The 27,656-nt window shown below is 44.7% G+C and overlaps 1 protein-coding gene across 5 annotated transcripts in view; it reads right to left on the reverse strand.

Annotated features, from left to right (window-relative positions):
- Positions 1 to 27,656, reverse strand: part of CALD1 (caldesmon 1) — a 283,959-nt gene that overhangs the window by 176,991 nt on the left and 79,312 nt on the right. The window lies entirely within an intron of this gene.

The raw sequence follows: 27,656 nt of genomic DNA on the forward strand, positions 1-27,656 counted from the left end.
TCACTTATATGGGGCAGGCAGGGGTGATTCCTCCCTGCCAAAAAATGGCTGGAGGGGGCACCACTTCCACCCCCCAACCAAGGACCCTGGGGCAACTGGGTGCTTCGTGGGGGGGGGTGACCTTCACCCTCTCCCAGGAACTTTTAGCAGAAGGGCTTTTCCTCTCCCTATTCAAGCCAATGGTTCGATCTCTGCTTAAGCTAATGGAAGGAAGGAAAGAGAAGCCAGAGAGGAAGGAAGGAAGGAAGGAAGGAAGGAAGGAAGGAAGGAAGGAAGGAGCAAGCCAGAGAGAGTAGCACACACACAGGCTGCACAATCATGCATGTACACAAGCACACACACACACAGAAGGGGGGCACCCCATCCTTTTCCTGATTGCCCCCCACCCCCCTACAGTCAATTTGTGGTGGTGCCCTGGGTGCTTTTTCAAAACAGCAAATGTGTCCCCTGGCTGAAAAAGAAGACCCCTGACATACAGTAAAGCAGGAGTGGGCACTCTTTTTTGCCCCAAGGTCCACATGTGGTACTGGACCACAGGCCACACATACACACCCTATCGTCCCGTCCCCCCCAGCTATCCCAGCTGGGATTAGCAATGAGGAAATAGCAACCTCAGCAGTGCTGGGGTCACTGGGGGCGTGGAGGCTAAAGTCTCCCCCACTCCCTAGTGGTCCCCTCTGAGGCTGCTGAGGGAGGGAGGCTAAAGCCTCCCACCTACGCCACAGCTCACCCCATTCAGTAGGGCCCCTGACTTTCTGTGTAGCTTTTGCAGAGGGGCTGCCATGGAGAGAAGCAGGCAGGGAAGTCTTCTTCCACCAGCCCAGCTGCACATGCCTAAATCTGGATGTTTTAAATACAGTCCTGGCTGCAAATACATTGCAGTCATAAGCTTTTGCAATGGTAATTCGCCAACTTCCCAGATGTTCAGGTTGCCACCTTTTTTTACATTCCCCGCTCCTGCACCTTTAAACTTAGCCTGCCCCAGAAAATGTAGCAGGTAAAACTTTTCCTGATGTGGATATAAGTCAAGGGTGGGGAATCTCAGGCCCTCCAAGTTTCCCCAAATGGCCACGCCCCCTTCCCCTGGACCCACCCCCTTTTCTCCAGCCACCTATCATTTGGTGGTTTCCCAGCTTTTGTGCAGTTTCTCCCCCCATTTTAAAAGACTGAAATGCCTCTCCTAAGGCTTAGTTACTGGCAGTGTGAACTTTAAGCTAAAATACGCTGGTGTTTTGGCCCTGCCCAGTTTGTCTTTGGCCCTGCGCACCACTGGAATGTGGGCCCCAAGAGTATCTCTGAAATGGAACTCAACCCTCAGACTGAAAGATGTCCTGCATGCAGATGTAAGTGATGGGGAAAAGGTTTACCTAATCACATTTCTGTGGGGTTTGGTTCTATTAAAGGTACAACAGCAAGGCAGTTGACATGGAGTGAAGCCATTTGGTGGGAGGCAATCTGTGTGGTACAGTACAGCTTGCTACAGGGAGCAGTTGTCACATAGAAGATGGTGTTGCCTCCTTCTGGCAGGAAATTATTATACGAATAAATGTTATATTGGAGAGCTCTTTAACATTTACTGATGTACATGTTCTCTTAAATTAATTACCTGCTTCTTGGAATGTAACACATAGTCAGCATAAACGCATCTTTTGCGCCCTTTTGGTTGCTAAAAGACTGATACTACGATACTGGAAGGATAAAAGCTCATTGGCTACAATGCAATGGATTGAAGACTTAACAACGCTAGCAACATTTGAAAGAGTGGTAGTATTTAGGCATAACTTGCAAATGGACTTATATTTGGATATCTAGTCTGCTTTTACTGAAGTTTATGTGCAATCTATTCTTTTTCTCTTTTTTCTCCCTAGAATATTGTAATATTTGAAACGGAGGATTTTAGAATATGTTGTTATATTTTTAATTTTTTAGTTTTGTTATGTTTTTGTTTGTTTGTTTTGTTTTGTTAAAACTCTTAATTAAAATATTTATAACAAAAACATAGAAGATGGCGCACTGAGTCGGTTTCCCGTGTTGAATCAGTTGATCAGTTGTTAGGTAGAAGTTTTAAAGGTTTCCTGTGTTGAGGCTTCCCCACTTTCCCTGGTCTTCCCTTTTCTCCTGTTTCCCATGTTGAGTCAGTTGTCACATAGAAGCTGTTTCCAGTGGCCTCAGCATGGAGGCCATATTGGCTGAATCAGGCTTTAGTCAAAATACCCCATGCAAACAACTTGAATGACGCAGGCAATTGGAGAGATTTGTGCAACAGAATACTCTACCGGAGCGATCTGTTTACTGCTGTTAATAAAAATTACTCACTCAACTTCATTTCCCTCGACATTCGGCTTGCTGTCTAGCTTCAAAAACTCTTGCTACCAAGTGTTCTAATGACAGCAGGATGTGGAGTTCATTGCGTCTTTGGAAAAGCCAAAGAAATGCTTACTTTGCTCAGTTTCCCTATCCAGGTTTTAATATCCAAACAGAATTAGTGCCATAAAGAGGCAGGAAATAGCTGTTGGGACAGGAGGCAAATGGAAACGGACTGATCTGAAGCATCATTTAGCACCTGCTGACATTGCCCTGGCTGGCAGAGAGCAGAATTCCCTCAAAATTGAGAGGCAGAGGCGATCCAAAGATGAGTCACGTCTAACGAAGATGAATCTCTTTTGCAAGACAATTTATTTTTTGTTAAGTTTGGTCATAAAGGTCTGTGGAATTGGTGGGGTGACTGGGAAGGAAGGAGTTGCAACATTAATATGGGCTATGATTGATGTGCTCTGTGTGTGTGTGTGTGCGCGCGCGCGCGCTCGTGCGCACATGTGCACACATGCAAACACACACTTTCTGTTTCAGGCTTAGTGCCAGCATGCAGCACCCGTGAGAAGCTGCTGCAGACACAGCACCCCAAGATGCTGCTGTGCTGACAACTTTCTTGGGTCCTCCACACAGGGGGGCTTACAGCTAACATTTTAACTTCCCACAGAGCCTCAGCCCTGATGCAGTGTTGCTCCAGAGCATTGTGGGAAAATTAAATGGAAGCTAGCACCGATTCAGAAGGCTGTTGCCACTCAACACTCTCAGGGCCCACCAGAGGTCATTTTGCTGTAGGCCCTGACAGGTTTACCTGGTGGTGGCAGTGGCAGCACTGTTGCTGTCTACCAGGCAGTATGGAGCCACCATTTTAATTTGCCACAATGACCCGGAACAGTGGAGGCTGGTGGCTCCAATGTCAGTGGGGCGGTGAGTCTCCTCTGGGTTTCAGTCAGAACCCGTCACAACTCTAAAGGAGCTATCCAAGGTGGAAATCTGGAATATCCCTGAGGGGGCTAAGTCCCCACAGCTCTCCCTGTGTCTACAACTCTATACTGACCAGCAATTTTGAGTGAGGGCAAAGCAATTTGAGAGAACAACTCATTCCTCTTTTGTCCCAGTGACACTTCTTCTGGTCAAACATGTTTTGTAGATTTTTGAAGCAATACGATACAAAGAAGCGCACATCCCCATTTGGAACCACTCATTGTGTGGAAGATTGGATTGGGACGATTGTATTTTTGGCCAGTTTTAAAACGGTCTACTGGACAGAGGGCCAGCTGTATTACTAAACTGTCAGCGATGTTAATACAGATTTGTAGGTAACACTTACCAGCACAATGAAAAAAGAATGACAGAGATCAGCAATGGAAAAACGGCCTATGAGCTGCTATGATGGACGAATAGCAGCTGGGAAAACTGAGGTGAACTCAGCTCTGTTATTTTTTAATTAAAAATAAACACTGCTTTTGCCATCAGGGGATTGGTTAGCATTCCATTTGTAGCCTCGGACGGGAGGGGGGAAAGTGTTTTCTTTTGCTTTACTCTGACCAAAACCTGCACAGAGTGCACCCCATGGTCATAAAGCAAGGTGAGCATACAATGTAATATAGCACCGATTACTTTCATATAGGGTATTTCAGAAATAACACTGCACACGTCCCTTTTCCCCCTATGGATCATACATAATACTTCAAATCAACGTTGCATTCTTCTATACCCACATGAGGAGTTAGTTGTTATTTATCAGGTGGAGTTTCACCTGTTGTTCCATTTTATGAGTCAATCTCCTATTAGCTTATCCTTATGGAAACTGAACAGATGGGTTTGTCCCTCTACCTCACTCTCTCACCACCAGCATCAGCCAAGATGTACAGTCCTGAGATGATGGACTGTACCACTTGACTGCTAGCAGGGATCACCAGTTCTGAAAATTGGTGGGAGGGGGAGTAGAAAAAATTGGGTAATCCCCACTTTTCCTCATATTTTCCAAAAACCCCTGGGGGGGAAATGGTTTTTTTTTTAATCTCCCCCCCCCCATTTTTTCCTGTTTTTTCCCCCAGGCCTTCACATCTCTAGCTTGTTACTTCAATGTAGTTGCGGCTCGCACATCAGGATAGCTCGAGTACACAGCTCTTGACATGTCTGCTGCCCGTGGGCACTCAAGCCCTGCCTCCCCACTGCAGCTTACAAAGACAGGGAGCTCACTGTAACTCTGGCTTTAAAACACAGGGATGGAAGAGAAACACATTCAAGCAAACACACTAACCAAAACATAGTTATCCTTCAAAATTTGCACTCTTCCGAATTTTGCAATGGAGCACTCCAATTTTTTTTAAAGTGTATATTACGGGAAAGTGCATACAGAAATGTGTATATTAGTGAAAATAACATTCAAAAGTGTATTATCTTAGGAAAGTGCATGCCAAAAATGTATATTAAGTAATATTGCATACAAAAATGCATATATTCAGAGAAATGCACACGAAAAATATGTATGAATTTTCATGCAAATTTATTTTTTAAACATTCTCAGATTCAGGATGAACTGAAGTTAAGACTGGAAAAATGAGGATCTGAAAGAAACTGAAAATGAGGGATTTGTTCACCCCAACTGAAACACCTGGCCTCCCCTTTTCCCCAGTGTTGTGTGTGCTGCCTTTGACTTTAACCCTGATGTGTCCAGTGGGGGCACAGCTTGTGGTGACACAACATGCAGACTGAGGCTGCCCAGTTCCTGACAGCAGGGAAGTGTTCATAAATGTCAGCTCCCAATGTGCAGGCTGGAATGAGGCAGTCCATTTTATCACCTCAGGACTTTACCACCTCATTCTGCTGCATGTATAGATCCAGCCAATCAGCAGTATCCTGTTGTGCCTGTGTGCCAGCGGAAGTGACCGCTGGCACAATGGGGATCTAGCAGTCCTAAAAGCAATCCAGAACAAGTGGAAATGCTTATTTCTGGAATGAGGCAGGTCAGCAGAGCTCACGGAAGCAAGCTGTGCTGACCTGTCCCAATCTGGAAATGAGCATTTCTGCTTGTTTCCAGGGTTACTTTGAGAACCGATAATTCCCCTTTGTGCAAGCAGTCGCTCCTGCTGGCACGACACAATTTGTGGGACCACAGCAGCCCAGCTGGATGCTGCCCTAAGGATCAACTTACACAGCCCTATCTTTCCCACAGTAAAACACAGGTAACAGGCAATACCTCTCTGGTGCAAAACGAGTCGTTCCATCACATAGAAACAATACTGTGAATGAACAGAAAAACAGACATATGAAAAGCATATGATAGGAAGGACTGAACTGAAACTCAGTGCTTGTATTTCAAGAACATTTTTCGCAGTGCCAAAAGCACCCCCTCTTTCGATTATTTTTTTCAGTAACAGCTGCAAAAATGTTTATCTATCCATTTGCCCTTATTGCGCTCTCGCGCTCTCTCCCTCTTTCTATCTTGGCCTTATTCACCCTCAATGACACCATCAAATGTGATTATAAATGTAGCACTGTGATGTCATCCCATTCACCATGATCCCTGATTAGCTGGGGTCACCCATGTGACTAACCCAGGAAGAAGAAAATCTGTAACTATAAGGGGAGGTGATGGAATAGCAGTGAAGCAGCAGCTAAGAGGGGAAACTGTATCAACGGGATTGGAGGGAAAATAAATATGGTTGGGAAATATTTCTCCAGACACACATGCACTGAAAGCACTTTTTTCAGCCCCAAAATTGAAATTGAAGAATGACCACCTTATTGCATGGTAAAATGTTTAATTTAATTACTCCTTTATATTAATATTTACAGACCCTTTTTCCTGAGTGTTTAAAGCTAGGGTTGCTGTGGCAATTTGCCTGAATTGGTCTCAGAAATCAACTCCTAGGGTTCTTAAAAGCTCACCTCAAAGGAGAGGTGAGCTTACAAGAATCCGAAATACTTATCAAGCTTGGACCCATGTCCAAGCTTGAGAAGGATTCCCAGCTCCCCATGCCCTCAGATCCCAAAGCACCCTCCCCTTTAGTTAGTTTCAAGTACAGGGAGGCAGCGATACCAAGCACTGGAGGGGAGAAGGAACTTTGCTTTCTTATTCCCCTCTTTCTCCACTGTCCTGATAACACATCAGGAGGACTGAAAGAACAGTAGCACATTGGAGATGTGGTCTCCCCAGTGCCTGCTGCAATGGCTACTGCATGGGGCGGGGGGTTCATTATTTCCCAAGGACCACTCCAAGCCACTTGGGTTAGTTTGAGAAATGAACAAATTGGTTCCTGATATGGGGGAAACAAGTTCTGTTTAAATAACTCTGTTTACCACCTCTGTTTAAAGCACTTCACATACATTACCTAAGTAAGCCTTACAAACAAAGGCCAGCATCAAAGGTAGGCCTGTTTGGGCACCTGCCAAGGGTCTACACCCCAAAAGGGGCCCAGTGAGAAAAGCCCTCTGGACCTGCTTGTCCTTTTTCACCATTGCCACCTGCTTGTTCAGCTGCCTCTCGCTCTGGCCCAAACAACAGCGGTGGTGAGGAGGTGGAACAGTAGATGCCATGGCCTACTTGCTCACTGGCTCTCTGCCTGTCAGGCAAGTGAGTGGTAGCAAAGAGAAGGAGAAGCCATGGTGGGGAGAAGGTAGACTCCCTGAGGGAGGGGGTCCACTGAGGGTACTTTGCCCAAGGGCCCTCAAAAACCTGGAGCTGGCAGTACTTATAACATACCTGTAAGGTATCCCAATATTAATATGCCCATATTACAGATGACGGAGCCAATGCAAAGAGAATTGTGACTTTCCACACTAATCTGTTGGCCACTCTCTGCATAATCACACACACACACACACACACACACACACACACTCTTGCTAACCATGGCTGTGGTATCTGCATAGCCCTACCGTGGATCATGTACTTGGCACATCAGTTGTTTCTTTGAAAGAGATTTTCCCAGGAAAAATTAATCATAATCAAGAGCTATCTGCCTGCTTTTATTAACTGGGAGCCTCTTTTTATAAAACTGAATGTGCAGTGAGGGTTCTTTGTCTTTCTGCCTCAGAGGGCATTGCCAAATGAATGCAATACAGCCACAGTGAAAACACGGCCAGATGCCTAACTGTGACTGTGACGTGCAGATGGTTAAAAGCCAGCCAGCACTCCCCTCTTTGTCTGCAGGAAACACAAATAGCATAAGCTATTTATGGCATTCCAGTATTTTTGTGCTTCTCATGGGAAACTTACTCATTGCTGACTCTTAGCTCTTAGCTGTTGTCAAGACTCCACTCCAGTTTATTAACCCACGACCTCTTGCCATCTACCAGAATATTTTCCCAGCACTCCTTGCAAAAAAGGAAGTGGGGGAGGGGTGGCGCCATTTACTATTTGCTGATTGAGGCCCAGTGTGCTGTAGTGGTCAGACTGTCAGACAAGGACTGGGGAAAACCAGGTTCAAATCCCCACATAGTCATTAAGTTTGCTGTGTGACCTTGGGCCAGTCACAGTCTTTCAGGTTAACCCACCACACAGGGTTGGGAGGATAACGTGGGAGGGGAGAGAAAAGTATATATGCTGCTTTGAACTTCTGGAAAGTTAGGTGGGATATAAATGTAATTAAATAATAATAATAATAAATGGTGATGATAATAAATAAAATAACATACTTAGAATATCGAATACTTTGGTTACGAATGATTAGGAGCTGCAAATGTTTGCAAGTACTATTGAAATTCACTTTTTTAAAGGAGGTCTAAGTCTGCAGTGGCTTCTGGCCAGCATATGCAATGCATAATCAACTGACAGAATTCATTCCTCCAAGATGATGTGGTGGTAGCTACTAGAATAGACATATGAGAGATGCAACAAAATGTTGCAGTGTGGAGTGCTCTTGTTCAGCATTCCAGCCAGCCATGCCCTCTTCTAGAATACTCCATTCCATCACCCCACCCCGCAACAACAGTCATATTCACACTGAGCATGCTCAGTCCTCATTGCACTGTTTGGGAGTGAGGTATTCCCTTAGCTGTCTTTTTCCTCTTTAAAAAAAACTAACTTCTTCAAATCTTGGAGTGTCCCCAAACCTGCTAATACCTTCCTCCTGTGTTTGGCTGGTGCTATTGTGGATCAGTACTCACCCCCAAACACTGCTAATAGGGGGAATGATGGCATAGAAAAGATAAGACAAATGTCAGCCCCGGTTAGTACTTGGATGGGAGACCACCTGGGAATCAGGCTTCCTGCACTGAGCAGGGGCTTCGACTCGATGGTCTTGTAGGCCCTTCCAACCCTATGATTCTATGAAATAGATCTATTCATAGACGTTAGGTATAGTAGCCAAGAGCAGGACATTCATGTTCAGAGGCAGTAAACCTCTGTTTATCACATGTGGGGGGCTTTCTCCATCATGCTCTGCTGTTGACTTCTTTAGGGGCACCTTGGTTGGAGACGCAAAGTCTGATTAGGACACTAGTCTGATCCATTAAGGAAAGTATGATAGTGTGTACATACACAACACACACACACATATACACACAGAGAGATACATACATATATACAATGCAATTTATAAATGTAACATGTACATACACACATAAGATTATGATTGACAAGCACTTCTGGGCATTGGGCACTTTTAAATTTTTTAATGAAATTTAATTTTATATTGTTAAGATGGTTTAATAAATTGAATAATCTTACTTTAAAACTACCACTTTAGGTTTTTGCAGTTTCACATTGACAGACGATATACCAGTCACACACACACTTCTTCCACACCCCATTGAATGAAACCCAAAAGTGATTTTAAGGGAAACAGTGACATTCTTCTTCTCAAGCACAGCCATCAGCTCTCTCATGTTTCTCTCTTTCTGTCTCACAAGCGCTGCTCAGCAAAAGTTCTCCAGAATGATCACTCTGGGATGCCTTTGCAGGAATTTGGAATGCCTGACTGAAAGTTTCCAAATAGTCCCCCTTTGACTTTTTCCCATCCACTTCAATAGTGCAGAGAAATGCTTGGAATTCTTACTGTGAACTACAAAAATGATGTCTGTATGTGACAATGTGTCACATCCACTTGCCTGGCAAGGGATACAGTAAAGATAAAAGATCATTCCTGCCCCTTTTTCTCACTGTTAATGGTGCTTAACGTCAATTGGATCTCCAGTTACACATTTATTTGGTTTGAAATTAGTGCTGGTGTTGAATCAGGCATGTTGGGTGTTCCATTCATTCACAAAGAGCAGCAGCAATTAACTTATTACACTACAATGTTTTTGTCCTAAATTTGGACTTTGGCTTATGCCAACAAGCACTCTGCAGGCTGAAAACAATGACAACTTTAACTCTGCTTCTATTTAGTATGGTAGTTTGAAAACAACAAATTGAGATTAAATACTATTCCACTAGTCCTCTCTGACCATATGTAAGTAAGGCAGCAAGGATCTCACACCAGGAACTCTTGTCACTCAAGAGCCTTAATTCCTGCACCACAGTGTCCATTTGCCAGAAGAGTGAGCTTCCGTCTTGTTATCCATTGCTCTTGGGTGCCGCCAATGCAGCTGGTCAGAAGGGGGTACTCCAGTTTACTGACACAGCCATTGCCCGATGGTATAAGATTCCAGTGGCATTTCATGTGGCCCCATAAATCCTCAAACCTTGGCCTGGTTCACCACTCTGAGCAACATGTTTCTATAAAGAAGTCTAAGTACATCATGCTGCCTAACCACTTGGTTGCAGTCAACTGACCTCCGGCTTGACCAATTGTGCTTCCAGACCACCAGCCCTGGCAGTCATTTGTGCTCCAGCTCAAGTAAAAGTTAGAAGCTGGAGGTCCTTATTCTGGGAAGACTCCTATGAACCATCTCATTCAGTGTATCTTTGGCTTCTATGAAGGAAACTGACTATTTCTTTATCACATTTGTATCCCTCCCATTCCCCAAGGACCTCAGAGCATTGAGTCATCCCGAAGTCCAGCCCTAAGTGCACCAAGAAGGAAAGTTGCTGTTACATATGCCTTCGGATCATGATCCGAAGGTGTAAGATGCGAACATGAATCTAAATTTGTTGTATTTATTTATACCCTTCAAATTCAGACTGAACAAGGGTCCTCCTGAGAACAGCTAACACAACTTTAAAAAAAAATCAAGTTATATTAAAACAATGAAGCCATAAAAAAACATATTCAGCAGCAACACTGCTGTCCCGAACCCTACAAAACTAATGAAGTAATAGTGATCTTAAAAGTAGTTTATTATTTTATTTGTTGCATTTATATCCCACCTTTTTTCCTCTTGCAAGAAACCCAAGGCGGCTTACATTATCCTCCTCCTCTCCATTTTATCCTCACAACAACCCTGTGAGGTAGGTTGGGCTGAGAGTCTGTGACTGGCCCAAAGTCACCCAGTGAGCTTCCATGGCCGAGTGGGGACTAGAACCTGGATCTCCCGGCTCCCAGTCCAACACTCTCACCACTATACCACAGATATGTAGCAGAAGGCAAGGAGGAGGGAGGAGATCAGAACTGCATCAGTAAGAACCTGGAAATGCCATCTGGTTCCCAGGTATGTAAAACATTTTCTACCCCTGGCATTGCATGTAGCATATGCTGGTAACCCTTCTAAACTTCCCAGCTGAAATATTCACATATGTTCCTGTACCTCGCTTGCTTTGATCCCGAAGTTCTTGGACCCTCTTCAGCCCATCCATCCCTCTTGGCTTTGTGGCTTTTCTCATGCCTACCTGAACCCTGGGAAGCCTTACCTGTTCTCTGCTCTTATCCTGCCCCCACCATGTTACCTGTTGGGTTTCCTTATCGTATTTTGCCTAAAGCAAAACTCAAAATGACTTTGGAGGGGCCTGCTCAGGCAAACGACCTGTAGGAATTTCAAAGGAAGGGGACAGCACTTGGATTAGGTTTACAAAAACTATCTCACGGGAGTTTGCATATTGCTGCTGAGCCTCTGTCTGCCCTTTGTTCCTTACTTTGTATCCACATGAAAAATGTATAGAGATGTTATGCCTATTTAATTGTCAGGCTGTCCTCTGATGGATCCTGGGAACTGTAGTTTGGTGAGGGTCCTGATAGTTCTGTAACCACCACACACACACACACACGCAGAAAAAGGGGGAGGGAGAACTACAGTTTCCAAGTTTCCCTGGGGAGACAGAACAACTGGTTAAACCTTGTAGCTTTGCTTGCAAAAATCACATGTGCCAAGGTAATACAAGAAATGGAAAGCTCTTACTGTATGTGTTTGAAACAAATGCCCTGCCTCCCCACAAACTTGAGCAGCCCTACACCAAACTTCCCCCAGCCTGGTGCCCTTAAATATCGGACTGCAACTGGGGACGATGGGAGTTCCAGTCCAACACCTCTGGAGAGCACCAGGTTGGAGAAGGCTGCCCTAGGGAGCCACTTAGGGGTATCCAGTCACATCCTCAAATCTGCATCACCATATAGAGGTACACAAGGAGCCACATCTGTTTTCACCACCTGCCAGATTGGCAGTACAGATGCAAACACAGCATAGCTCTTTCCAGTGACCTTCAGGAATCCCCAGGCCAAACCAGCATGTCTTGTGCAATAGCCATTTCTGCAAATGACATTCCTGCCTGACATCGTAGGCCACTGATGGTAACAATTAAGGCAATTGCACATGAGAAAATATGGGTCTAATGTCACTGCAATTAACGTATGGCGAATAGCAGTGTGCTATTAGTCTATCATAGGGACTGTACATCTGATTCCTGTTTTCACTTGACGAAGCTATTTGGGCTGGAACGTGTCCAATATCTCTGCCTTTTTGGCACAGAGCATTTGTTCCATTTTTGGATGAGCAAACCTGAAAACAAACAAACCCAAAAACCTTTCTACTGCCATTAGGGAAGACTGAGATTCTTGCACATCTGACACAGGTCATAGCCATGAACCTTGAGAGGAGATCCATTCATCATTTTTACAGCAAGACAACTTGAAAACTACAAGCAAAAATAAATCAGAGCATGCATCCTTTTCATCATGGTGCAGTTTCCTTAAAGACAGCAAGGTACAGATGTATTAATCAACATGGGACCACCAGCTTTCCAATGCCACCTTTCTGGTCTAACAATCCTATTTGCATGTCATCAGAAACCAGATTCATTTGAATTAAATGTTGAAGTTGCTAATAGCTCTCATTTGCAGTGGTGCATCTAGGGCTGTTCCTTGGGGCCAAAGTCCAGGCCCCTCCCGATGACCACCCAGGGAGTGGCAAGTGATGAGGGCAGGAGAAGCAAACTCCATTTTATTCCTGTAGTCATCAGAGAATCATAGAATCATAGGGTTGGAAGGGGCCTACAAGAGCATCGAGTCCAACCCCCTGCTCAATGCAGGAAGCCTAATTCCCAGGCAGTCTGCCATCCAAGTACTAACCAGGGCTGACCCTGCTTAGCTTCCGAGATCAGATGAGATCAAGCGCATCCAGCACTATGATATAAGTGAGTTTAAAATGCAAAACTGCACATGCTTAGAGTATTTTGCTTATCAGGGCATTGACAAACAGTAGTGTTGCTGTTCTAACTTATCAGGAATGTTAGTTGTAAAGCACTGAATGGTGAATGTGGGAGAGAAAATAAATGTTAGTTGTGTGTTTCACAACTGTATAATACACATGAAGAGCATTTCCTTTCCTGCTTTTCTGCTAAACAACCTCTAGGTGGCACTGTGGTATAGTAGAACAGTGCAATTACACAAGTGGCAAAAGCATTTTCTTTCACTTTCACAAGTAATAATGCATTTTTCCTGCTCTAAAAAAACTCGCTGAAAGTGCTGTTTAAAAACAGAAGCAAAACTGGAGGGTCACAACATCATCTAAAGAACCTGTAAACAACTGTGAATACAGAATGATGAATGCACACTAAATGCCTTGTGTAGAAAAGCTCGATGTGTATGAAGATGTCTCACTGTTTTAACTCCCCGTTATTTGTAAAAAGCACACTAGTAATCCTGGTATTGCAGCCCAATACACCCCAAAACCATTGTTTGCAAACTGACTTCAAGCCATGGTTTCAAATCATCATTTCAACACAATGCTGGTTAGTACATACCATAGTTTGCCCTGATTTGGATGCAATGCTAAATTGTGTTTACAGCAAACTATGGAAAAGGTGCAGGTCAGGGCAGCATGGGCAGGGGGATCTATCTAAGAGCAGCAAGGAGAAAAACACTTTGGAGACTAGGAAATATGACATCTGAACCAGGACCAAGACTTTAGATCAGGGGTAGGCAACCTAGCACACTCTGGATGTTTTGGTCTACAACTCCCATAAGCCCCAGGCAACATGGCCAATGATCAGGGATTATGGGAGTTGTGGTCCAAAATATCTGGAGAGCATCAGATTGCCTACCCCTGCTCTGGGTGCTCACCTGTTCATCACAAAAGGGTGGCCATATGTCTTCTTTTACAGTCCTAAGGGCTGCCAGAGGACAGTCCTATATTTTAAAGGTGTCCTCTGTTTGAAGGGCTATCTAGTCCAAGTCTTTTATAAAAATAAAGAACCATCTGAAGGAAGAGCTGGGCCATGAAGTTGCTGCACCTGGACAGCAGACTGGGCAAGGCACACAAGTCATCTGGTCCACACTATGGTGCTATGTATTTCTATTTAAATTATAATTATTATTTCTAAATTTATATCTATAAATAGAAATAAGCATATGGACATTTTATGCAAATAGCCATCCTCTTTTCTCCTCTATTTTGAAGATGCATGTCCTTTTGGGGGGGGGGGGATTCACAAGTGGCCACCCTCAAATAAACAGATATTACAAAAATACCGTAAATTTATTTATTTATTTATTTAGGGGTGTTTTTACCCCACTCTTCAGCCGAAAAAGGCTCCCAGAGTGGCTTACAAAGATGAATATTAAGACAGTCCCTGCCCTCGAGCTTACAATCTAAAAGACAGGACACAAACGGAAAAGGGATTGGGAGAAAGGAGGGGAAGGAAAGCAAATACACCAGTGACTAATTATAGGACCGGGTTGGTCTCCCCACTGCGATGATGTTCATCCTGGGAGGCAGGAGGTGCAGCCCCCCAGTGGCCCTCAGTTCTCTAGCCGATGGATGAGGCCAGAGTCTGCAGTCCCAAGGAAGTGTCATTTGGAGCTGCGTGTTCTTTCTAGCAGGGAGGGGACGCATGAGCTCCCTGCAGCTCCGCCCTCTCTGGCTGAAGTAAAGGACCAGGTTTCTTAACAGGGTTTATCTATGGCTCCCTGCACAGCTCTTAACACAGGCCTGCTGTAGGATTTCAGCCCTAGGCTAAGGGAAGAGAGGGAGGAGAGGAGTTGGAAAGCGGGATTAAAGGGCAAAGTTAATTTCTTGTGTCTGAATACAACACAGAAACTGACCTTGCAAACAGCTGTTCCTGGACCTTCCTACTGCTCAGGGAGATGGGGAGCACAAATCAAATGTCTGGGTTTGTTATTGCTCAACCTGGTTTTGTAGGGTTTGCAGCAAGATTGTCAGCTGTAGTCAGAGCCCATGGTGGATCCTTCAGGTTGCCTGCTCTTCAGAGCGATCTGGAATCCCCTCTGCTCCCCACCCTACCCCATTGCTTTGTAAGTCAGCCCTAAGAAGGCAGACATATTAAGAATTGTTAGAAATTTATTTATCCAACATGATCAGTCTTGAAGGCCTCTGCATCACTAACCATTCTTTTGTTTTATTTTGGGGTAAAAAAAAAAGCCACTTGAAAATGGAATGTCAAGTAAGTAAAGCGCCAACTGAGCAAAGAAACCTCGAAACAGCTCAGTACATTGCCAATAACGTTGCTCATTATGCCAAAAATAGCAAGTGCATTCCAAGGACAAATGGGAAAGATGCAAAACAACAGCTATGGCCTCCCTCTCACCATAACCTCTGATCCAAGAGAGAAAGCAACCTGGGATTGGAGCACATCAGCAGCGTATGTGTCAGGTGGGGGACAAATATGGTGGCCATTTACCCATTGCCAAAAAAGAGGAAACGCATCACCAAAAGGGAGGAGCCATATTTGCATAGACTTTGCATGTGCTAATTTACATGTATAGATGCAAATTTTGAAATAATTACTGCAGTTTAAATAGAAATACAATACATCTCACCATAGCAGGGAAGACGGTGACCAGATGACCCATGGGCCTGCACAGTCTGCTAAGAAATTGCCAACTATTGATGGGCACCTGCCAGGCTCCTGCCAGGGCTGGCCCAAGGCATTTTGCTGCCTGAGGTGAAGAACAAGATGGCTCCCTTTTCCCATTCCATGCGCAAAAGCTGCCTGGACTTGACACTTGACAGCAGCAAGGTAGCTTACAACACCAGCAAGTAGGGCTGGAAAAAAATCCTGCCTGAAACCCTGGAGAGCATCTGCCAGTCAGTGTTGACAATACTGGGCTAAATGGATCCAAGGTCTGACTCAGTATGAGGCAGCTTCCTCTGTTTCTTTGTTTATCCTTAAACTTGTCTTGGACTGGCCTTCAAATAGAGCAGGGTAGGCAATGGGGGGGGGTCCAGTGGCCAATTTCCACACACACCCAACCCGCCCAGGGGCTGCTCCCCTGCTTCCACAGGGTTGCCACTGGACTGTGGTGGTGCAACATGACAGGGGCTGAAAAGAGCCACATTTCACTTGTTTTATCTTGCTTTGTGGTAGCAGGGCCAGTGAGGGCCACACTAAAGGCCGTGGGCTACATGTTGCTCATCCCTGAAATGGAAGACACCTTCAAATAGAGGACTCTCCTCTGTAAAATAGGACACACACAGCCACACAATATATACCGAGACCCCACATATTTCTCCAGGCCAGGGCAGGGTTGGGCAGACTTCCAGGATCTACGTTGTTTTTTTACTAGAACCTGGAGCAAAGCTGGGTGCCAAATATTAGATTGAGCAGGCGGCAAGGTGTGGGGTGAGATATGTTTAGAATTAAGAGAAAAGGTGGTTTGGGACACAGGGATTTGCTGTTAGTACCAGAACTAAGCTCCCTGTTTTTTACTGCCGGCTGTCTTCTAAGCTTTCAACATTAGAACAGCCTAATTTAGAAGGAAGGCCTTGTAGCTGACCCTATTGTTAAACAACCAGGATTCAGAAACCTGTGCCAATCTACTGAAATCACCCAGAGACCGTGCTGTACACCTCATGTACCTTCTGCCTGACCCTGCTTCCAGCCACCGTCGCAGGCCCAGAGGCTGCTCAAGGTGACACTTATGCATGTATCAGAACCACTGTAGACTGACTTTTTACTCGCTAATGAACGAGAACAGCCTACCCAGAGATGGCATGCTAGCGCTGGTCTCAGGGGAATTGCTCCCACCACCTCACCCCTTTCTTTAGGCTGGGTCTACACATGTAGCAGAATGAGGTGGGGATGTGGGGATGGATTCCAAAGATGGTTGAATGGACTGATGGAAAATTAATATTGGCAAAAAAGTAAGGACCAATTGTCAAACAATGATGGTTTTCATTTTTATTTACTGTTTTCCATCTCTTCTTCGATACCAGAATCTGCAGGTGTGGATTCTGGGAAGAACTGTTAGTGCTAACTGAACTGGAAATGACTTGGGAGTCTACTGTAAGTTCGGCCTAGCTTACAAGGAAGATTCAGAGCACAACCCCAATGCCTTCTGGGAGGAACATATTTTTAATAATGACCACCCCCTACCTAAAAATCTGCTACATCTCCTGAGGAATCGGAGATTAACCCTTCCTAGGCTACCACTGTTTTTGGTGGCCTTGTGATTGCTTGGACAGCTCGTGGCTATATAGCACTGACCAATGGAGGCCCATGGCTCCGATGTCAGTGGGGCAGTGAATCCACTCCAGGTTTCAGTCAGAACTAGTCAGAACTCTAAAGAAGCTATCGAAAGTGCTGAACCTATTTTGGGGATTGGGTTCAGCACCTTGGATAGCTATTTTAGAGTTCTGACTGAAATCCAGAGCACATTCACAGCCCCCCTGATACCGGAGCCACCAGCCTCCACTGATAAATCTCCTACATAAACAAAGAAACAAACCTCTTTCTAAAGAGAGATGCCCCACGTGCCTTCTCCACAGGGCACTCTGCATGTGTATCAGTGCCACCCTGTGTGCACTGGAGCTGCTTGAGTGTCTCTGTTCTGTGTAAGTCCCTCAACATGAAACAGTGGTGCACACTGAGGCTTCATGTGTGCTCAGTGCACAGATGGAGCTCTTTCATAAATAGATTTTCCCATCTATCGCAAAGGGGGGAGTTCCACACCTGCACTGACATGAATGGGGAAGAGTTTGCAGGACAGGGAATTTTGTGTTCATCAGAGCTCCCGTACTGACATCACAATATATGAAGAACCCTGCTGGATCAGACCAAGGGTCCATCTGGTCCAGCATTCTATTCACACAGTGGCCAATCCGTTGCCTGAGGGAAGTCCACAAGCAGGAAATGAGTGCAACAGCACCCTCCTGCCCATGTTCCCCAGCAACTGATGTACATAGGCACACTGGCTCTGATACTGGAGGTAGCACATAGCCGTCAAGACCAATAGCCATTGATAGCCTTGTCCTCCACGAATTTGTCTAAGCCCCTTTTAAAGTCATTCAACTTTAGATGTAAGTCACTACATCTTGTGGTATTATTATTATTTATTTATTACATTTATATACCGCCCTGTAGCCAAACCTCTCTGGGCGATTTACAAAAGTTAAAACATTAAAATACAGTATACAAAGTATAAAAACCATGTACATAAAAGCATACGGACAGTATTGGTAGCCAATTCCATATTTAACCATGTGCTGTGTGAAGAAGTACTTCCTTTTAAAAGAGCTTCAGCTGTTGGGCAATATAGAGTAACACAGTAAAGAAAATAAATGAACTCCCAAACCCGTGTGTGTGTGTGTGTGTGTGTGTGTGTTTATGCGACTTTGAATATTATCTTAATAGAAAAGTGGCCTATAAATATTTTATGTAAATACATAAATAATGATAAATTTCTGAATCAGGGTGATGTCTACATTTACAGCCAGTTGCCCTAGCTATCCTGTTTCCCTTTGGATGGATGGACTGAGTTTCTGTTTCAAGAAGAAGAAGAAGAAGAAGAAGAAGAAGAAGAAGAAGAAGAAGAAGAAGAAGAAGAAGAAGAAGAAGAAGAAGAGGTGGCAGCAGCGGCGGCAGCAGCAGCAAAAACACAAATTTAAATGTTGCAAGTAATTAATGAGCCAAGTGAATTAATTGCTTGTGACAACTATTAGAAAATAATGAGCAACAGACAGCCCTTTTCTCTCCCAAACTTTTTCATTATGGAAACATCATAAAATATTTCCATATAAATCATGTCTCTTTTTACAAGTATTAAATTTTTTTTGAGCAAAAAATGTGCAATTAGTGGTAAACCTAAGTTTTATTCCGTACCATAAATAACAACTGACACTGCTATTTTGTCCTACGAAACTTGCTGTTCATTCAAACCCATAAATTTCTCTTGAGAACTACCTGGCTTCTGCTCCAGTCCACACACACACACACAGTTTCGATCGTTATGGACTTTGTCGGTGCCCAAGAAAACATCCAAAAGATTGCCTCATTGGGACATACCTTCAGAATGAATCAGGACTGCCTGGCACAGTACACAGCATATGGGCATTTAGCATTTTAAATTTAGAAACCAAGGGCCTGGATGGACAAGGTGCTCACAATGTTCTCCTGAACTCTCCTAGTGTTGTTGTTTTTTTTTTTTCAGGGACCATAGCTCATTGGCTTTGCATGCAGAAGATCCCAAGTTCAATTGCTGCCATCTCCAGTTAAAAGGATCCATTAAAAAGATCCCATCCATTTAAAAGGATGATGGGAAAAACCTCAGCCTAAGACCCTAGAGAGCTGCTGCCAATCAGAGCAGAGCCAGAGGTCCCCAAGCTTTTGGGGTCAGTGGGCACATTTGGAATTTTGAGAACATGTAGTGGGTGCTCACGCAAAATGACCGCCATGGGAGTATCTTGCACATTCACAAAATGGCTCCCATGGTGGGCATGGCTGGTTACAGAACACTCATTTCCTAGAAGCCAAACTGGTGAGAATAAAATAAAAGTAACTTGCCATAGAACCTCAGTACAAGGCAGAGGACTGAGCTCCAAAACACAAGAACACTTTTTAAAACAAAAATAAAGATAGTGCTGGAGAGCAGCACTAAGCCAGACTTCAATATACATAGTAAGAAATAAGATAAAAATCAAGGGGGGCAGGGAGCCTGGCGGGAGCCAAGACAGGCGTTGATGAGCACATTGGCTCCCACAGGTACCACAGCTGAATCTACACAGAGCATTTATACCATTATCATACTGTTATCGTAACTATTGGTACACATGACACCAATGGGCACCAATAGTTATGAAAATGGTATGATAACAGTATAATTGCAATGTGTAGATTCAGCCCACGTTGGAGATCCCAAGGGTAGACAATACTGGACTAGATCGACAAACAGTCTGACCTGGTGTAAGGCAAGTTCCTAAGCATCTGTAAGCAATGTGCTCTGGGAATAAATATAAAACAGTCTTTCAAAATCATAAGCAGAATAATAAGCATGGATAGATAACATGGTCATAGAAAGAACAGACATAGTAGGGTTCTCTCTGTGGTCAATGCCTTTGTCCTCACATACATAGAGATGAGATGTGTTCCAGATGTTTCTACTTCGGGGGGGTTGGGTTTTTTTCCATCTGGCTTGTCCTTGGATTTTTGGACACAGCTTTTTTTCTCAGGTTTTGAATTTTCCAGAATAGTTACATATTTGTTATTATGTAAACTAAAATAACCACAGGATATCTATGCATGCACAACAAGCCTCTCAGTCCTCTGACTTTCGTATTTGCCTTCCAAGTTCCATCCATGTTATGTGGAGCTTGGATTGCTTGAATGGCGGCCAGGTCCTAAGAGAATGCAGATATGCTTCCCGTTGGGTACAGAGAGGATGGAATGAAATTAGTCACTCCTACCAGCCACAGTCAAGCCATGGAGACACCACACACATACCTCAGTGAAAGAGGAGCATATGCCTCCATTAGGTTCACTTATGGCAGCACCAGGCAAGAAGTTGAGGAAAAATTGCATGGCACTCTGTGTGCGCTTCTGTTTCAAGGGGTCCTCTATTTCAGTGGTTCTCAACCTTTCGTATCTTACGTCCCACAAATCACTCTATCAAAGAGGCTGGGTGACAGAAACCATGACAGGAAAAAAGTCCACTTTTTCCAAGAAGGACATGTGTACGTTTACAGGTCTTCTGTTGTTATATTTATCATTTACGGTAAGTTTTAAGGACATAAAACTTGCAGTCGTATTGTTGGGAGTAATTTTATTGCTGTGGCTTTAAAACACAAACAAAAATAATTCTATTAGTAGTTGAAAATCATAATAATACCGTTGAGTATAAATATCACTGGTATGGTAATTGTAAAACACAAAGATAATAAATAAAAAAATTGCAGTAGTATTACTGGGAATACATTTTATTGCTATGACTAAAGCACAAACAAACAAACAAATAGGAAGTCCATTAGTAGTTAGAAGGGTTACTACTAGCAAACCAACAGGTCACAGATGGATAATCCGTGGCAAGTAGGTTTGGCAGGAGACAGCCCATCACACTTACAGGTGGACATAGGGATTGAGGGGGAGCAAATTCTTGCTAATTGCTATGAAAACCCAGCATCCCGCCTAGGGATGTACGGATTGTATAAAATCTGTTCCATCTGTTATGGATTGTGAGGTGCCTTTTGTTCTGTCATCTGATGGAATTGGATTTTTTTGTTTCCAAATTTGCACAAATCTGCATTTGCACAAATTCACATTTGCACATGCGAAAATGCAAATTTTCCCCCAAATGTGCATTTTCAAGCTTTAGCCTACCAGCAAAATGCTAATTTTTGGCTGGTTTTTTTATTTTGCATATTCGTCTATGATGAAATTTGTGCAAAATTTGGGAAAGTAGGAAAACAGATTCGCAAGTCGGGCGTTTATTTATTTATTAAATTTATTAATCGCCCATCTGGCTGGTCACTCAGCCACTCTGGGCGATGTACAATAATAGAAACAGTTTAAAACAGTAAAATTCTACATTAGAAACATCATATTTCTAAAATACCCTAACCCACCCCAAAGGTCTGCCTGAACAACCACATTTTTAATGCGTGGCAGAAGCTCATTAAAGAGGGGGTATGGCGGAGTTCCCTAGGGAGGGAGTTCCACAGAGCAGGGGCCACCACAGAGAATGCCCTCTCCTTCGTCCTCACCAGTGTAGCTGTCCTGGCCGATGGGAATCTGCCCAACAGAGGAAAAGCAGGTCTCCTGGGGAATCCACAGGTCGGATTCATGAAAATCCGAACTCATTCGACTCCGTCAAGGATTTCTCCAACACTTCTAGTCCCACCTAGACTACTTCTGTGTTCCACCTAGGGATGGCAGAGAATTCCGCCACGGATCTCGGTGAGGCCGAATGCCAGTGCATTCGGCTCCCCGAACTCCATGGCGGAACAGCCTGCCACCCCCCCACAGATCCCCCCCGGGACGAGACTTACTTGGGGTGGATCTTCCAGGCTGTGGCGGCTCCAGCGGCGGCTTTGGCAGCGGCGGCTGCGACGGCTGTGGCGGCTGGTCTTCCGACCGGCTGCTGCCGCTGCCATTTCCAGTGTTGAAAAAAAACCAAAAAGACGTGATAGGCTACATAAAGATTTACGTAGCCTATCATGGCTAGGTTTAAAAAAAAAAAAAACAACGACGTGATAGGCTATGTAAATCTTTACATAGCCTATCACGCCTGACTTAAAAAAAAACAACAACGCGCGTACACAAATGGCGGCGGCTACAGCCGCCGCCATTTGTGTTCCTTATTTTGGGCTGTCTTAATTTACGTAAATATTTACATAGACTAAGACGGCAAAAATAAGGGGGAACGCAAATAGCGTCTGCTATGCTATTTGCGTTCCCCTTATTTTCGCTGTCTTAGTCTACGTAAATATTTACGTAGACGAAGACAGCCCAAAATAAGGAACGCAAATGGCGGCGGCCGTAGCCGCCGCTATTTGCGTATGCGTGTTTTTTTTTTAAAGTCAGACGTGATAGGCTACGTAAAGATTTTCGTAGCCTATCACGGCTGACTACAGGAACGCAAACAGTGGCGGCTATGGCTGCCGCCATTTGCGTCCCTGCTAGCCAGCGGCCGGATGTCCGGCTGCTGGCGGAGCTGGCCAGCGGCTCCGCGGTATCCCCGCGGAGCGGAGCCAGCTGGCTGGGATTCCGGAGCGCCCCCCCCAGTGAAACCCGGCGGAGCCAGGTAAGGGCAATTTCGTACATCCCGAGTTCCACCAGTGGTTACATATATTACCATTTGAGAACCACTGCTCTGTTTGTGCATTCCAAGTCTGGTTTAAAGATAAAGAAATATAAGGAGGGAGAACAGGACCCTTGACAGCTAAGGCCTAGACAGCGGGAACACAAGTCTCCCCCCAATGGTGAGATGTATGATATTTCTATTTAAGGTATAGACCCAGTTCAGATGTCATGGTCACCTATTGTTGACTTAAAACCTGGGTAATAATGAACGGGCAGGAGTGAGTGAGAGTCCTGTCTCCCAGCCAACTGCTCACTCCCACTGAGCTCCCAGAGTTGTTTAGTGTGATGTCCAAATGCGGAATTGTGGGTTGTTGAGGGAGGAACAACCCAGACTTGTAACCGATGGTTTGTTCGACCCGGGCCATAGTAATTCTTTCTAAACGTGCATCTATACATATAAATTAGCATATGCATATTTCATACAAAACCGTACCCTATTTTATCCTCTTTGTTGGTGATGTATTTCCTCTTTTTTGGCAAAGCATAAATGGCCATCCTATTCATAAATACTGCCCTGCATGCTCTGGTGGTCATCTAAGGCTCAGATTCAGATCCCTCAACCCTGTGAAGCATGATGGGCAGTTACCAGATGTAGGGCATTTTCTACCCCATGGAATGTCCTGGCAATGGAGCCTTGTCAGGCCCCAATATCCAGACTTTCGCAGCTGGCAAAAACATGGTTATTTAATGAGGCCTTTGGGCAAATATTCTCCTAGTTTATTTTTAATGTTTCCCTAGTTTTCACTGCTGTCCCTAGAAATTATGCTTGTTGCTGGCCTATTATGTTAATATTTTATCATTGTTCTTATCAGAAATTGAGAGTCTGTATATGTCTGTATATTATTTATCTATATATAAATAATAGGGGCTATAGGATAGTTCAGATTCCTGGATCCAAAGTCAGAGATCGGAAGAACCTGAGCTCCCCGCCCCCTCCCCCTCGCAGCCAGCTTGGATAGAACGGTGGTGACTGCCTCTGTTGTTGTTCAGTTGTTAAGTCATGTCCGACTCTTCGTGCCCCATGGACCATAGCACGCCAGGCCTTCCTGTCCTCCGCTCTCTCCCGGAGTGTGCTCAAGTCCATATTCATTGCATCCGTGATGCTATCTAGCCATCTCATCCTCTGCTGTCCCCTTCTCCATTTGCCTTCAATCTTTCCCAGCATCAGGGTCTTTTCCAGTGAGTTTTCTCTTCGCATTAGGTGGCCAAAATATTTGAGTTTCAGCTTCAGTATCTGTCCTTCCAATGAGCACTCAGGGTTGATTTCCTTCAGGATGGACTGATTTGACCTCCTTGCAGTCCAGGGGACTCGTAAGAGTCTTCTCCAGCACCACAGTTCGAAAGCATCAATTCTTCGGCGCTCAGCCTTCCTTTTAGTCCAGCTCTCACAGCCATATGTTACTACTGGAAAAACCATAGCTTTGATTATATGGACCTTTGTCAGCAAGGTGATGTCTCTGCTTCTTACTATGCTGTCTAGGTTTGCCATAGCTTTCCTCCCAAGGAGCAAGTGTCTTTTAATTTCATGGCTACAGTCACCGTCTGCAGTGATCTTGGAGCCCAAGAAAATAAAATCTGTCACTGCTGCCATTTCTTCCCCTTCTATATGCCAGGAAGTGATGGGGCCAGATGCCATGATCTTAGTTTTTTTACTGTTGAGTTTCAAACAAGCTTTTGCACTCTCCACTTTCACCCCCAACAAGAGGCTCTTGAGATCCTCTTCACTTTCTGCCATTAGGGTGGTATTGTCTGCGTATCTGAGGTTGTTGATAATTCTCCCAGCAATCTTAATTCCGACCTGTGATTCATCCAACCTGGCATTTCTCATGATGTACGCTGCATATAAGTTAAACAAGCAGGGTGACAACATGCAGCCTTGTCGTACTCCTTTCCCAATTTGGAACCAATCGGTTGTTCCATGTCTGGTTCTTATTGTTGCTTCTTGACCCTCATACAGGTTTCTCAGGAGACAGGTAAGGTGGTCTGGTACTCCCATCTCTTTAAGAATTTGCCAGAGTTTGTTGTGATCCACACAATCAAAGGCTTTAGCATAGACAATGAAGCAGAAATAGACTTTTTCTGGAATTCTCTTGCTTTCTCCATGATCCAGCGAATGTTGGCGATAGTGTAGCGTCTACACTTTAAAAAAAAACCACACCCGTGATAGGCTACGTGACGATTTACGTAGCCTATCACGGCTAGATTTCCAAAGTCAGCCGTGATAGGCTACGTAAATCGTCACGTAGCCTATCACGGGTGACTTTGAAAAAAAAAAAAGCGCATACGCAAATGGCGGCGCCCCATGGGCGCCGCCATTTGCGTTCCTCATTTGGACGGGGTAGTCTACATAAAGGTGTACATAGACTACGGCGAAAATAAGGGAACGCTATTTGCGTTGCCCTTATTTTCGCCGTAGTCTACGTAAATCTTTATGTAGACTACCACTGTCCAAATAAGGAACGCAAATGGCGGCGCCCATGGGGCGCCGCCATTTGCATACGCGCTTTTTTTTCCCCCAAAGTCAGTCATGATAGGCTACATGACGATTTACGTAGCCTATCACGGCTGACTTTGGAAATCTAGCCGTGATAGGCTACGTAAATTGTCACATAGCCTATCACAGGTGTGTGTTGTTGTTTTTTTTCTGTACTTTTTTTTTCGCGGCCGGGGAGACGGGGTGCTCCTCCCCGGCCTGAATTTCGCCAGCGAGGAATGGGGCGCCTCCCCCCCGGCCTGAATTTCGGCTGGGCGAGGCAGGGTGCCTCCCCCCCTCGCCTGAACTTTGGGGGGAGAAGCAAAGCGCCTCCCCCCCACCGCGAAGCAAGCTGCGGGACGAGGTAAGTCCCTTTCGTCCATCCCTACATGGCTATCAGGGACATTCAGATCTTTCCTGTATAGTTCTTCTGTGTATTCTTTCCACCTCTTCTTAATCTCATCTGCTTCTGTTAGGTCCCTGCCTTCTTTGTCCTTTATCATGCCCATCTTTGCACAAAACGTTCCCTTGAGATCTCCGATTTTCTTGGAAAGATCTCTAGTCTTTCCCATTCTATTGTTTTCCTCGATTTCTTTGCATTGTTCATTTAAGAAGGCCTTCTTGTCTCTCCTTGCTATTCTCTGGAAATCTGCATTCAGTTGGATATATCTTCCCCTTTCTCCCTTGCTTTTCGCTTCCCTTCTTTCCTCAGCTACTTGTAAAGCCTCCTCAGACAGCCACTTTGCTTTCTTGCATTGCTTTTTCTTTGGGATGGATTGAGTTGCTGCCTCCTGAACAATGTTATGGACCTCCATCCATAGTTCCTCAGGCACTCTGTCTATCAGGTCTAATCCCTGAAATCTATTCCTCACCTCCACTGTATATTCATAAGGGATATGATTTAGGTCATACCTGAATGGTTTAGTGGTTTTCGCTACGTTCTTCAATTTAAGCCAAAATTCTGTCACAAGAAGCTCATGATCTGAGCCACAGTCAGCTCCAGGTCTTGTTTTTACTGACTGTATAGAGCTTCTCCATCTTTGGCTGCAAAGGACATAATCAATCTGATTTCGATATGGTGACTGCCTCTACAAGGTCATAAAAGCAACTTCAGAGAGGAGAGAAAGGGGGCAGTTCTGAGGAGGGGACCAGTGAGGTTGGCATATGACATATCCCCAGGCCTCCCCAGCCTCCTTCCCTCCCACTCTGCAGAGTCCCAGCTAGATAGGAGAAAATGCCCATCTAGCAAAAATGCAGAGAGGAGGAAAGTGGAGGGAAAGATCGCCTCCACCCTTCTCCTGCTCTGCATAGGATGCCCGTCAGCCTCTGATTTTGGAGGATGATGGGCATCCCAATAGGATTGCACCCTAAAATAAATAATAAATGTGAATAAATAGGGCTCTGATATCTACGCAGAGCTTCCTCATTTTCATCAGAGTTGGACATGGTTGCATGAATGCATTATCCTCATCACAGAGCCAGTGTGGCGTAGAGGTTAGAATGTTGGACTGGGACTTGGGAGATCCAGCTCTAGTCCTAGGGATGGGGGAGAATTCCGCCACGGACCCCAATGAGGCCGGATTCCAAGAATCCAGTCCCATTGGGGCCTGTGGCGGAACCGAGCTCTCATCTCCGCTGTAGTGGAACAGAGCTCTCACCTCCGCCTCCCCCCGGAATCCGTCCGGGTCGGATCCCTCTGTGCGTCGATCCTGCAGAGCCATTGGATCAATGTGCCGTATTGCTGTGCTGAGTCTCCCGACGCAAATGGTGTAGTGGCCACCACTTGCAGCTGTAAAGCTGGTAGATTAGCCTAAATGCAGCCATAAATGTATGTACTCTGCCACTGAGCTGTGGTTCTCTCCCCCACGGTAAAGTGAGGAAGTAGTGGCAGCACACACCAGATTCCTTCTGGACATCCTCTCAGAGCTGCCACTTTGGACAATTGCCCCAAGTATCCAATGGATGGATCGGTGCTCCACTTCAAGAACATTGCTCACTGCTTTCTTAATTTGGCAACCACATCCTCAAGAACCAGCTGCATTATGAGCCACAGCCAATTTGCATGCTAGTCCTAAAATGTTAATGAGGATAAGATGTGTCAGCATTTCATGCTGTGTTGTGTGCTTATGTTTCATATTAAGGTTTTTATGTTTCACTTAATTTGAATTCTTTCTCACTCCACCTTATTTAGTAAATTGTGATTCCACTGAAAATCTAAGTGGGAGTTCCTACCCACCCCAAAGGGCAGTAAATAAGTCTACATATTGCAGTGGGAATCCTTCAGCACTATATTTTTTATATCTTCCCTGGAATCAGGCTTATCTCTTCTTGTTTGGTTTTCCATCGATTTGAAGTTGCTAATTTTATCTTCCAAACATTTCTAAATAAGTCCTGTGGAAACACAGAAACAGCAGCATTTTCTTTGCCAAACCTAGCCACGACTTTACCCAGTTAGGGACGTTTTCCCACTTGTCTTGGGCAAAGTAGAGTGCATAGGCAGAGGAGTTCGCAGTATAAGAA

The sequence above is a fragment of the Heloderma suspectum genome, chromosome 7, assembly GCF_057233095.1.
Source record: "Heloderma suspectum isolate Gila_16-S chromosome 7, 16-S_ref, whole genome shotgun sequence".
Taxonomy (NCBI): domain Eukaryota; kingdom Metazoa; phylum Chordata; class Lepidosauria; order Squamata; family Helodermatidae; genus Heloderma; species Heloderma suspectum.